We start from the raw sequence: 14,576 nt of genomic DNA, 5'->3' as shown, positions 1-14,576 counted from the left end.
TTTAAATAATTTTGCATTCAACATTTTCAATTCCAAAATTGGTTTGACAGTTCATTGTCCCAGCAGCTGTGTCGATGCGTCTACATATCTTCTTCTACCATGGGTTTAAGTCATTGCCTTTTTAAAAGAAGAAAAGAGTTTTATTTTTACTTAGTTCAATATCGACCTTGTTCACCCTAAAGCTGACTTGGGCAAAGACATAGAAGTATAAAGATGGGACAAGACAGAGTCAAAATATGGCAACCCTGTAAAAAATACCTCTGTTGTTATGATATCGTAACAACATAGTTACCAATGTTAAGCAATTTAAACCGCTAAGGCAGCATGCAATTATTTGGGAAGGTATATGGAATAAAATTTCGAGACCAATATTTTGGATTATCCAAACTTTTATTTGTCATTCTTTCCTATAATTGTGTGTTTTTATATTAACATGCCTCTGTCATGAGCTGTTATTCAAGGTAGTATAGCCACAAACCATCTGCTCAGAATGCATTTTGTCTAGTCTTTACCATTTTAGGTCTTTGGCTTGGGAACATTGATATGCCAAAAAAAAAAATAAATGTTTTCAAATATAAGTAGATTTTTATGTTTTCTTATACGACGCCATTCGGAGGTTATAATTATTCGCGTTTTTCAACAATTTTTACAAATTTCAATAATTTTTCATTCGACATTTTTTCCAATTTCAAAATTGGTTTGACAGTTCATTGTCCCAGCAGCTGGGTCGATGTGTCTACCTATATTCTTCTGCCATGTTTGACAGCTTATTTACAGCCTATTCCATGATATCGAAAGAATACGTTCGCACACCTTTTACACGACAAACAGCTGATTTCCGTTCCACTAAAATCCATCACAACGAGAAATTGTACGAACATCAAAGCGAACAATAATGAAAGCATTTAGGTGTAAGGATGGAAATACATAAAGCGCTTATCTGGCTGGCTTAAGTCATCGGCTGGCTTTCGTCGGAAATGAACAAAGGAGCCTAGGGCCAAAATCGAACTAAGTCAACCTAAAAAACTCCTTTGGTCATCTACAAAGAAGCCAGCCGATGACTTAAGCCAGCCAAATATGTTCTTTATGTATTTCCAGCCTAACTTTTGCGTTCCTCGCACGCATGCGAACACAAATGTCAAAATCAGTCACCTCTGTTTTTGCTGTCGTCTGATTATAATTCAGAAAAATTAGAATTGTTTCACCATAAATATTGCTATGATTGAAAATGTAAACCAAGAAGCTGAAATAGTAAATACAGGGTGAGATGAGAAAAACCTGCAACCTCCAACTTCAGACTGCTGTCATTTCTAAGCCACTCGTTCGACAGCTGTTGAAATTATTCCACTGACAGCTCATTATATTGTTCAAAAGCGTACCAACAAAGCATTTTGGTGAGACCGCAAGAATGTGCCTAGTTTTAAATCGGCAACCCTTTTTGGGTTGTTCTGCAACCCAGCATAAAATTCTGGGTCGATTTATCAATGTCCGTCCGTCTGTGGAAATCACTTTAGCTTCCGAACGAAATGAAACGTTTTTTAATGCAACGTCGTGTGACGATAATGTTACCTTATCTGAATTGTTGGTTTTTTTTATCAAAAGACATAGTCGTCGTAGAATGAAGTATATAAAGCTTTGTTATCGTATGTTTACAATTTTTTTTAAAAATTTTCACATGACAAAATTTCATTTTCAAAAGGTATGTATTTAAATCCCTATCATATACTACAAATTTTAATCAATTTTTTTTATTCAAAAATATGCAACACAGAAAGAAGCCAGCCGATGACTTAAGCCAGTCAAATAAATTAAATTAAAAAAATTCAAACGAAGCGCGTTATTTGAATGCGCAAAAATAGGCAGATCAAATGTTGAAACATGTCCAACACCTTGCAACGCATTAACGAATGACTTCTCAAATTGCAAGTTTAAAATCCGTGGCAAAACAATTTGGGCAAATGCTCTGTTATGTACCGCCTGCAGTGGTGCTTCAGTGGTGGGGTTCCATCTTGCTCAGGAATGCAACTCTCAGGGGGTTCTCAACGCTTCCAACCTTCAGGCCTAGGGGACTAACAATCAAAATGTAAGGGGGGAAAAACACAAATAAAACAACACGATCACAAACACGACACACAGTCATGGCAAAGTAGCTTGCCCACCCAACCTTGACCCTTCGCACCCATTCTCATTTGTTTCAAGGGCCCCTTTTTCCACACACACACACACCTTTTCCTTCCCTCTCTCACACTCAAGTTAGAAAGACATGATAATTAATTTTAACATTCAAACATATACTGTGAGCGTCAAATGAAAGTAAACACCTCATATAAATTAACAAAAAACTTAATTTTATTAAAACAAAGAGCGATATAAAAAAAATAAATATTATAATTTATGAGTAACAAACGACTAAATAAAAGTGCAAAAAAAACAAAAATCTAAAATAATGGAAAATAAATAAAAATTGACTTCATTTATTAATTTCCCTAAAAAAAAGCGTCAAATGAAAGTAAACAGTGGCATCCTTCGTAGAACAGACATCCCAGAAAAAGTATGGTGGCAACTTTGCGAACATTATTTTTGATTGGCATCACAGAGGCAAAGTACCGTTAGAAATTTTTGTGACTTAATTTTTTTTTTTTTTTTGCGAATAAGTAGGCTGTGACGACGTTTATTACACAAAAATAAAAAATGGGAAAACAAACTTCAGATGATGTCCGTAAAATCGTTATTGATTTGCGTAAAAAAGGCAAATCCCTTCGTGAAATTGGTACAATTGTTGGAAGGAACCATTGTACTATTAAAAAAAAAATTATAGACAAATTCACTAAACATCAAAAATTGGAGAATTTACCGCGAGGAAGACGGCCAAGGTGTCTTACAGAGCAAGAAGTAAGAGCCATTGTTAGGGAAGTTAAGGCAAATCCGACTTCGAGTTCAGTTAAAATAGCTGAGAATATATCGCAGCGGACTGGGAAGATGGTAAGTGCCAGTACAGTTCGCAGATCCCTTCACCAGAATGGTTTGCATGGTAGAGTTCCACGTAAAAAGCCTTATGTGTCAAAGCCGAACCAAATTAAAAGGTTAAATTTTGCAAAAAAAAAAAAATACAAAAATCATCCCATATCATTTTGGGAAAATATAATGTTTACGGATGAGAGCAAATTCGAGATATTTGGTGCCAAAAAACCTCCAAAAATATGGCGTAGTGCCAACGAAGCTTTTAAGGATAACTGCGTGGTTAAAACTGTGAAATATGGTGGAGGATCCGTAATGGTCTGGGGATGCATGGCAGCATCGGGGGCCGGCGCAAATGGAATTTATAGAATCAACAATGAAAAAAGAAGTTTGCCTCAAAATTCTATATGAAGTCAATTTTTATTTATTTTCCATTATTTTATATTCTTGTTTTTTTTTTTTGCACTTTTGTTTAGTCTTTTATTACTCATTAATTATAATATTTATTTTTTTATATCGCTCTTTGTTTTAATAAAATTAAGTTTTTTGTTAATTAATATGAGGTGTTTACTTTCATTTGACGCTCGCAGTACATTTATTAACATTGTCTTTATCGTGGTTTCTTAACGGATTATTAACACCAAACAACACGAGGAATGTGACAACAATTTTCACACTGGACGACAACAATTTTCACACTAGGTATTCGGCCAACTGGGGCTATTTTTACTCATCTAAGATATTCTGCTCAATAGAGCTCGATTAGGTAGGGCTAGACATTTCTTAAATCTGTCTAAAAAAAAAAAAAAACGTTTCGTCTAAACCTAGTTGAACGTTCTAGGGTGTTCCTTCACTCACGTCGAACGATTTTCGTGGTATTAATTTTCCTCACAATAATAATACTTAAATTTAAACATAAACGAGCACAAATTACTAAACAACACAATTTGTTTCTAAAACATTATATTCATGCTATAGTTTTTTTTTTACTTTTTTTTAAATTTTGATTTTAGGTTAGTTTTGTCTCGGACTTAACGTCCATTCAATTGAATAATTATTTAATTTCCTTGTTAATTTATTTCAGGTCAGATTGGTTAAGGGTCGCCTCACACCCGTTGATAAAGCGCTACGGTGCCGATTCCGATTAAAAATTCTTTATCTTCGTTACCTGGTTGGCCAGATACTTAATTAGCTTGTGTGAACTTATGTCGGCGGAAATTATGTGGCCCTTTTCTGGCACAACGCATGAATCTGCCATTGATAAGCGCTACGGTGCCGATTCCGATTAAAAATTCTTTATCTTCGTTACCTGGTTGGCCAGATACTTAATTAGCTTGTGTGAACTTATGTCGGCGGAAATTATGTGGCCCTTTTCTGGCACAACGCATGAATCTGCTGGCTTACTGCTGGAAATAATGGAATTTTAGATGTCGACACAAATTTTTCTATGACATATGGCCGGTTTAAATAAGGCGACCTTCCGCGTAAACTGTTGGAAGGCCTCACAATGGCCTGCAATCTGATGGAATCTCAAATGGAAGGGACACAACACTTGTTACAACCAACATTAGACAACACCATAATTTAAACTTACATCTATGATTTTTATCCATCAAACATAAAGAAATAAATGCAAGGCACGCAGCCGTATAGACCCGTCAATAAAACTTAATTTTGTATTGTTGTTATATTCCGACTTTTCTCAAATGGTCGATTTTGGCAAACGAAATATAATGTTTTTTTTTCTGTAGCGTACCAATAAAATCTGATCTCTACGCTTTTATACGGGGAAAATGACGCCAAGACTAATTTCCCCTACCCATTGATTTTCCCATGATACAATAAGGAGGTAGAACAGCTTCGTAAAACTACAGAAATGCAGCCCTGAGGCTATACCCGCTTCCTGTCAAATTCGTTTTATTCATTTATTCAATATTTTTCCTCATTTTTAAAATCAATTAAACTGGGGGAAAATGTATGAAATGCCTGGATTTTCTTTCAAAATTATGATCTACACAGTTCTCTCTTTCAATTCCACGGTAAAACTGGCGAATAGCTTTAATACGCGTCTCGCAATTAACGCATCTTCCAATCATTGATTTTTATAATATTCTGTTTTTATTTTTCAAAACAATAAATACATAAACAAAATTGGCAGAAGTCGGGCACACTTAGAAAAAAAAATTGTAATCAGCTGGTAGCTCTACCTTACCTCTTTATTGTACCATGGATTTTCCCCCAAATTTTCCAAATTTATTTTGCTTTTCTTTACTTGTCTGTTCTACGAAACACCATCATAAGCACAGAGTTGCATTTTTCCCCCCGCCGATGTAAAAGAATCGACCCAGCTAAAATCAACACAAACTTGGCACTACCTTTTTTTCACAAATCAGGAGGCCCCGCATATCCGGCTCATTTTCAGTCTGGCGTTCGATCATTGTGAACTAAAACTAATGCCGGTTTGTTTATTTTATTGCGCCATGGCATTTATTTATTGTGAACGCCACCACAACAGCTCTGGAATACATTTTTGAGAGCATGTCTATCATACCTGATATTTTTTCGTCGAATTTCGTCGGAATAACATATTTTTCTAAAAAGCAAGGAGCTGAGAAAAGAGGAAGGTTCTCATATATACAATTATTGTTTTTGGGAAATAAAAATGGGGCTGTTTGCAAATTCGTCACAAAAATAAGCAAAAAAGAAGGCGAAATATTTTCGCTTCAAAAGAAATTTTGACAGCTCGAAGGAGTAAATCAGCTGTTTTTAGCCAATTCGCGCTTTACACGACCTAATAAATGGGCCTTGGCTTAAGTAATTAGCTGATTTATTTTCTAAATGACTTTAGGTTGATTTAGTTCGACTTTGGCCTATCTTTTGTACTTGTTCGCAAGCGAAATAACCAGCTCTGATTTGTTTACATATAATGAAGAAGTGGTGCAAAATTAATTCTCATATCACAAAATGCTATCAATTTTACGATTGGACTGGAATGTTCTGTTCTGTTTTGTTTTGACATTTTTGTAGTAAACACATGTGTTTAGTTTTGTAGAAACAGTACTTATTGTATTAATAGTTTGTATGTCGTATGTACTTCTTTAAATTCTTATCTCATTTTTATGTTTTCCGAAGAATGTTAATTAGTTAAATAAAGAAAATACTTAAGAGGCATGTGTTTTCCATACGCTAGGTTTATGGTCGCAATAAAAATAGAAGATAAGAAAGCGCCGATCACAAAGTAGGTGCGTTTCATTTTCTATTGTGTATTGTGTGCGTGGAGTGCATTATGTATTTAGGCATGTGTAAATATTGAAAAATGAGCTCGGGGTAAAGCCATTGAAATTACAATTACAAAAAGTTCAAGAACTTACACCGCAACAGAAAGAGAAAGAAAATAGACTCAAAAGAGCTAAAAATTTGCTGCGCTTGGCCGAAAGTGGTGAAATGCCGATTTTGCTCCGATGAGAAAACATTGGTTGTTCACTTGAGATTCCTCGCTTAATTTCCAGCGCACAATGGCCACGACAAAATCTCCGGATTCCAATCCGTTGGATTATTGTGTCTGGAGGATTTTGGAAAGAAAACAAGGTTGGCACTAAATACTACCAAAGGGTGGATCAACTCAAGCAAACGCTTCGCCGGGAATGGGCCAAAATACCGCAGAGCAACATTCGGACAGGCAGCGCGTGGGTTTTATTTGCCGTTTGAAGACCATAATTCGTGCCAAAGGAGACCAATTCGAAGAAATCTAAACTTATTCCAATATTTGATACTATTTCCGACATTTTTTGCTTTCATTCAATGAAATTTAAAAAAAAAAATGTAAAAATTACGGCTTTTGACTTTGTTGCAGCTTTTGCTTTATCTCATCCTGTAGTGAAAATTTTTACATTCTTGCAGTTCTGGAACCGACCACATATATATTATTTAAATATTGACCGCGGCTGCGTCTTAGGTGGTCCATTCGGAAAGTCCAATTTTGGGCAACTTTTTCGAGCATTTCGGCCGGAATAGCCCGAATTTCTTCGGAAATGTTGCCTTCCAAAGCTGGAATAGTTGCTGGCTTATTTTTGTAGACTTTAGACTTGACGTAGCCCCACAAAAAATAGGCTAAAGGCGTCAAATCGCATGATCTTGGTGGCCAACTTACCGGTCCATTTCTTGAGATGAATTGTTTTTCGAAGTTCTCCCTCAAAATGGGCATAGAATCGCGAGCTGTGTGGCATGTAGCGCCATCTTGTTGAAACCACATGTCAACCAAGTTCAGTTCTTCCATTTTTGGCAACAAAAAGTTTGTTAGCATCGAACGATAGCGATCGCCATTCACCGTAACGTTGCGTCCAACAGCATCTTTGAAAAAATACGGTCCAATGATTCCACCAGCGTATAAACCACACCAAACAGTGCATTTTTCGGGATGCTCTTCACTCCAAATGCGGCAATTTTGCTTATTTACGTAGCCATTCAACCAGAAATGAGCCTCATCGCTGAACAAAATTTGTCGATAAAAAGCGGATTTTCTGCCAACTTTTCTAGGGCCCATTCACTGAAAATTCGACGTTGTGGCAGATCGTTCGGCTTCAGTTCTTGCACGAGCTGTATTTTATACGGTTTTACACCAAGATCTTTGCGTAAAATCTTCCATGTGGTCGAATAACACAAACCCAATTGCTGCGAACGGCGACGAATCGACATTTCACGGTCTTCAGCAACACTCTCAGAAACAGACGCAATATCCTCTTCTGTACGCACTGTACGCATTCGTGTGGTTGGTTTAATGTCCAATAAAGTAAACTGAGTGCGAAACTTGGTTACAATCGCATTAATTGTTTGTTCACTTGGTCGATTATGTAGACCATAAATCGGACGTAAAGCGCGAAACAAATTTCGAACCGAACACTGATTTTGGTAATAAAATTCAATGATTTGCAAGCGTTGCTCGTTAGTAAGTCTATTCATGATGAAATGTCAAAGCATACTGAGCATCTTTCTCTTTGACACCATGTATGAAATCCCACGTGATCTGTGAAATACTAATGCATGAAAATCCTAACCTCAAAAAATCACCCTTTAGAAACATTGAATATCAGATGCACATCGAACGCCAAATTCAGCCCTCATACTGAAAGTCTTGTTGTAGGAATAAGAAAAAAAAAACCAACTTTGGTAAAAGAGCCTTATCACACCTTTAATAATCTCTGAGATTATATTGAGTTCTTGTGATATATTGAAACCCATTAGAGTAATCGTCCACAAAAAAAAAAAAAAAAAAAAAAAACACTTGGGAATCTTGAGGTCCCCAAATGGATACTAGACAAACACGACAAGATTGTCTTAAAAATCTTTTTTATTTCAAACTGCTACCATTTATCCCCTCCTGGCGATGCTCTAAAAATATGTTAGGTATGTGTGTGCTTTCATTTCACTTTTTTTTTTTTTTGCTTTTTTAATTTAGATCTCATCTTTTTAATTAGCTGGACTATCTGAAGCATAAAAATATATTAATAGACATTGTTGGTGTGGATAATGTGTTTGTTGCTGTTCTTCTTCGTCCTCTTCTTCCTGTTTGCTTTCACCCAAAAACACATTTAAAATTGTTTGTTTTTTTTTTTTTTTTTTTTTTTTTTTTTTTTGTAAAGACATTGTCCATTAGCTTAAGTCCAGAATTTTAGATTACATTGCTGTGTACGAAATGGGGAAAAAACTTCCGCAAAAATTCAATTATCTTGGGAAAAATGTTTTTTTTTCATCTTTTCCTAATGTTATTAAAGAATCTAGGAATTAAAGTAATATTTTGGAATTTTTAATGCAAAGGAAAAATGTACATGGAAGAATAATTTCAGAAGCGAATTTAAAATATTGAACAACAAAGTAATGTGTAAAGGCGAAAGTACTCAAAAGGTTTTTCTGACTGGCTTAAGTTCGACTTTGCCCCTTAGCTTCTTTGTTCTTTTCCGAAGAAGCCAGCCGATGACTAAAGCGAGACAAAAACAAACGTTTTATGTATTCTCAATGGAGTTATAGGTTGACTTAGATCGATTTTGACCCATCATTTATACTTGCTAGCCCTTCAACAACAAGTGTTTTTTTGTTTTCTTTTTGTTTACAAAAGTTGTGTTCTCACGAGAAAAAATGGCGCTGAGTGGTGCACATTTCTGCTCGTTTCTTGAGCTACATGAATTTGGCCGAGCAGAAATGTGCATATTGTAAATTTGACATTTAATTGGCAGGGCTAACAAGGTTGAAAAATGCATTGATACATTTCAGAGTTCGCGCATGACAAAAAATGTAAAGATAAATTTAAAAACTAAAGAAAATCTAATATTTGCCGTGCAAAACAACAAAAAGAGAAAATATGGAGCAACTGATGTATTCACTTTGGGATGATTCCAGGAGTGAATCAGGCGAAGAAAACGTATTGGAAAACCCTGCAAAATTAGTGAAAGGTAAATTGAAAAATTAAGCTTAAAATCAAAGATGTTCGAACATTCTCTTCTTATTTTTTAGGTTGGCTGTCTGCCCAACTTGAGGCTTTAAGGCTGGAAATAGATATAGCACATATTTGGCTGGCTTAAGTCATCGGCTGGCTTCTTCGTAGATGAACAAAGGAGTTTTAGGTTGACCTAGTTCGATTTTGGCCCTAGGCTCCTTTGTTCATTTCCATTACAGAGCCGCACTAAAATCCGGATTACAGAGCCGCACTAAAATCCTGCCGCCGTTTACCATTATAATTTGACATTAATATGCCTAGCCATGACTTCAAGCTTTTTATGTACTTGCACCTTTAGAAATGACAGCAGTCTGAAATTGATTGGAGTTTTTTTTCATCTCACCCTGTATACCCCCTTTAGCCATATGGCTGAGGTTATAAAAAGGCAGAAGTTATCAGCTGTTCTTGTTCTTGTTTTTTTTTTTTTTTTGTTTTTGCGATGAGTAATATCTTCTATTTCGCCACCTATTGTCCTCTTCATAGTTTATTTATAAACGGAAATTATTTTTCTTTCATTTCATCATCGTCTCAACGGAAACTTGTTACAATTACTTGGCAAAAATTACAAATGACACTTTTTTCTTTGTTTTCTTTTGCTCTACTTGAAAAGTTGTCCTTTTTTTGTGTGGTTGGGAAACTTGGTAATTTTTCTTATGGAAAATTTGCTAATAATTAACGCAAATGATAAATGTTTTTTGTGATCGACCACATTTGTGGGAGATTTATATGAATCATGGTGACAGCGGTTTTTTTTTATTTATTTATTTTTTTTTTTTTTTAGAACGGAAATACTGTTGACTAGGTCTGTTGGAAATACGGTCACCTACCCAGGGGGGAAATACTAAAAACTCTGTACATTCCCTTTGTCAGAGGGCATTTTTATTAAATTGAAGATCATTCATGATAGAAGAATATATGTAGTCGCATCGACACAGCATGGATTTTTTAAAGAATTTTTCAAGAGGACCAAAAGAGACACAAACGTGGATTTTTTAAAGAATTTTTCTAGAGGGCTATCAGAGCCACAAACGTGGATTTTTTTAAAGAATTTTTCTAGAGGACTATCAGAGCCATAGACGTGGATTTTTTTAAAGAATTTTTCTAGTGGACTATCAGAGCCACAAACGAGGATTTTTTTAAAGAATTTTTCTAGAGGGCTATCAGAGCCACAAACGTGGATTTTTTTAAAGAATTTTTTCTAGAGGACTATCAGAGCCATAGACGTGGATTTTTTTAAAGAATTTTTCTAGAGGACTATCAGTGCCACATTTTTTAAAAACATTTTCTAGAGGACTATCAGTGCCACATTTTTTAAAAAAATTTTCTAGAGCTACAATCGTGGATTTTTTAAAGAATTTTTTTGCTAGAGCCACAAACGTAGATTTTTTAAAGAATTTTTCTAGAGGACTATCAGAGCCATAGACGTGGATTTTTTTAAAGAATTTTTGTAGAGGACTATCAGTGCCACATTTTTTGAAAAAATTTTCTAGAGCTACAATCATGGATTTTTTAAAAAATTTTTTCTAGAGCCACAAACGTGGATTTTTTAAAGAAATTTTCCTAGAGCCACAAACGTGGATTTTTTAAAGAATTTTTCTAGAGCCGCAAACTTGGATTTTTTAAAGAATTTTTCTAGAGCCACAAACGTGGATCTTTAAAGAATTTTTTCTAGAGCCACAAACGTGGATTTTTTAAAGAAATTTTCCTAGAGCCACAAACGTGGATTTTTTAAAGAAATTTTCTAGAGGGCTATCAGAGCCACAAACGTGGATTTTTTAAAAGATTTTTCTAGAGCCGCAAACTTGGATTTTTTAAAGAATTTTTTTTTAAAATCCACAGACTTGGATTTTTGAAAGAATTTTTTTAAAAGCCACAGACTTGGATTTTTTAAAGAATTTTTTTGGAGGACTATCAGAAGCCACAAATGTGGATTTTTGAAAGATCCACTAATGTGGATTTTTTAAAGAATTTTTTTAAAGCCACAGACTTGGATTTTTTAAAAAATTTTCTAGAGGACTATCAGAGCCACAAACGTGGATTTTTTTAAAGAATTTTTCTAAAAAGAATTTTCCTGTATTCTTCTACCATGACAACATCTTAGAATGTATTTCTCTATTCAAATTCGTAAAAATTGTGTGAGAAATGCACGACACAACAACCTCCGATTGACGTCGTATTAGAGAACATATAAGAATATTTTTATTTATTTTTGAAAAAAAAAAACATTTAAAACATTTTGAAATAAAAAATTTGCTATCTACATTGATTAATAACAACAAAGACCGGAATTTCTACCTGATTGCATTGTTCTGCGTTATCACGGTATTTTATCAAATAATGAGGGAAAAATAATACTTGAACTATGATGGGTATTTATTGGGGTATTTACTAAACACCAAAGTGTCGATGACCTCAAGCAAGCGCTTCACCAGCAATAGGCCAAAAAATACCGCAGAGCAATATTCGGGCAGGTAGCATGTGACTGGGTTTCATTGGTCGTTTGAAGGCCATAATTCATGCCAAAGGTGGGAAATTTGAACAAAATCTAAATTTATTCTAAAATTTGATGCTATTCGAGACATTTTTTGCTTTCATTTAATACAATTTTTTAAAAAAGAAAAACAAGTAAAAAAGCTCTAAGTTCGTCTGGGCCGAACTTCGAATACCCTCCACCATTTGGTACAAATTTAATAATTTTCAAAAAAATAAAAACCGTTAAAAATTCTCTTAAAATCTTAAAAATATCGAATGTAGCCGTATATTAGGGTCCATACGACGAAGTGGACCTGCATAGGCAATTTTTGTCACAAGCTCTTACAATATTCAAATGCGAAACTTGAAAAAAAAATCTGTTTATAACTTAGCTAAAATCATCAAAATACCGAATATAGGGAGGTACCATGGAGGTTATAAAACGTGCACATGCACAGACAATTTTCTGTCATAGGCTGTAGTATTCATTACGAACTTCAAGTACCTAAATTGAAACAATCCCGGTAAATAATGTCGCTAAAATCATCAGAATACCCAATATCTGGAGGTACCGTTATATGGGAGCTATACGAAGACGTGCACCTACATGGCTCATTTTTTGTCTTTAGCCGTAGTATCCATTACGAACCTCAAATACCAAAATTGAAACAATTCCGGCGAATAATGTGGCGAAAATCATCAAAATACCGAATTTCGGGAGGTACCGTCATATGGGAGCTATACGAAGACGTGGACCTGCACAGATAATTTTCTGTCTTAGGTTGTAGTATTCATTACGAACTTCAAATGCCAAATTTGAAACAATTCCGGCGAATAATGTAGTTAAAATCATCAAAATACCGAATAACGGGAGGTACCTTAATATGGCGGCTATGCGAAGACGTGGAGCTGCACAAACAATTTTCTGTTATAGGCTGTAGTATTCATTACGAACCTCAAATATCAAATTTGAAACAATTCCTGTAAATAATGTGTCTAAAATCATGAAAATACCGAATATGGGGAGGTATCGTTATATGGGGGCTATACGAAGACGTGGACCTGCACAGACAATTTTCTGTCATAGGCTGTAGTATCCATTACGAACTTTAAATACGAAATTTGAAACAATTCCGGTGAATAATGTGGCGAAAATCATCAAAATACCGAATATCGGGAGGTACTTTTATATGGCGGCTATACGAAGACGTGGACCTGCACAGACAATTTTTTTGTCTTATGCTGTAGTATATATTAGGAACTTCAAATACCAAATTTGAAACATTTCCGGTGAATAATGTCGCTAAAATCATTAAAATACCGAATATCGGAAGGTAGCGTTTTATGGAGGCTATACGAAGACGTGGACCTACATGGCTCATTTTCTGTCTTAGGTTGTAGTATCCATTACGAACTTTAAATACAAAATTTGAAACAATTCCGGTGAATAATGTGGCGAAAATCATCAAAATACCGAATTTCGGGGGTACCGTCATATGGGAGCTATACGAAGACGTGGAGCTTCACAGACAATTTTCCGTCATAGGTTGTAGTATCCATTACGAACTCCAAATACCAATTTTGAAACAATTCCGGTGAAAAATGTCGCTAAAATCATCCAAATACCGAATATGGGGAGGTACCGTTATATGGGAGCGATACGAAGACGTGGACATACATGGCTCATTTTCTGTCTTAGGATGTAGTATTCATTACGATTTTCAAATACAAAAATTGAAACATTTCCGGTGAATAATGTCGCAAAAATCATTAAAATACCGAATATCGGGAGGTACTTTTATATGGCGGCTATACGAAGACGTGGACCTGCACAGACAATTTTTTGTCTTAGGCTGTAGTATATATTAGGAACTTCAAATACCAAATTTGAAACATTTCTGGTGAATAATGTCGCTGAAATCATCAAAATACCGAATATCGGGAGGTACCTTTATATGGGGGCTATAGGAAGACGTGGACATACATGGCTCATTTTCTGTCTCTGGTTGTAGTATCCATTACGAATTTCAAATACCAAATTTGAAACGTTTCCGGTGAATAATGTCGCTAAAATCATCAAAATACCGAATATGGGGAGGTATCGTTATATGGGGAATATACCAAAACATGGACCGATATATCTCATTTTCAATACCAACCATCCTAGACACAATACAAATTGTTCTGCTAAATTTTGACGCTCTCCGTCAAATAATGTGGGCTGTATCGTGATTTCAACAGACGGACATCGTTGAGTCGACCATCAGCTGTGTCGATGCGACTACCTGTATTCTTCTCCCATGTCAAAATGACCATGAGCATATACGTCAAATAAATCACCATAAAAGGGGGAAACCCCGTAAACAAAAATCTCGCTAAACATACTCTGAGAAACATACTCTGAGAAATAAACATATTCTGAGAAATAAACATACTCTGAGAAACATACTCTGAGATACATACTCTGAGAAATAAACATACTCTGAGAAATACATTCTAAGGCTGCAAATACATAAAAAGCTTGAAGTCATGGCTAGGCATATTAATGCCAAATTATAATGAAAAACGACGGCAGGATTTTAGTGCGGCTCTGTAATTCCTTTGTGAAATGTCACAAAATAGGCCGTGCCATGACTTCAAGCTTCTTATGTACTTA

At 35.2% G+C, this 14,576-nt stretch overlaps 1 protein-coding gene across 1 annotated transcript in view; it reads right to left on the bottom strand.

Annotated features, from left to right (window-relative positions):
• Positions 1–14,576, bottom strand: part of LOC101896608 (alpha-actinin A) — a 47,842-nt gene that overhangs the window by 13,122 nt on the left and 20,144 nt on the right. The window lies entirely within an intron of this gene.

Source organism: Musca domestica, unplaced genomic scaffold (assembly GCF_030504385.1).
Source record: "Musca domestica strain aabys unplaced genomic scaffold, Musca_domestica.polishedcontigs.V.1.1 20, whole genome shotgun sequence".
NCBI classification, from domain to species: domain Eukaryota; kingdom Metazoa; phylum Arthropoda; class Insecta; order Diptera; family Muscidae; genus Musca; species Musca domestica.
Note: the sequence above shows the minus strand (reverse complement) of the source record. Positions and strands in the feature narration are given on the sequence as shown.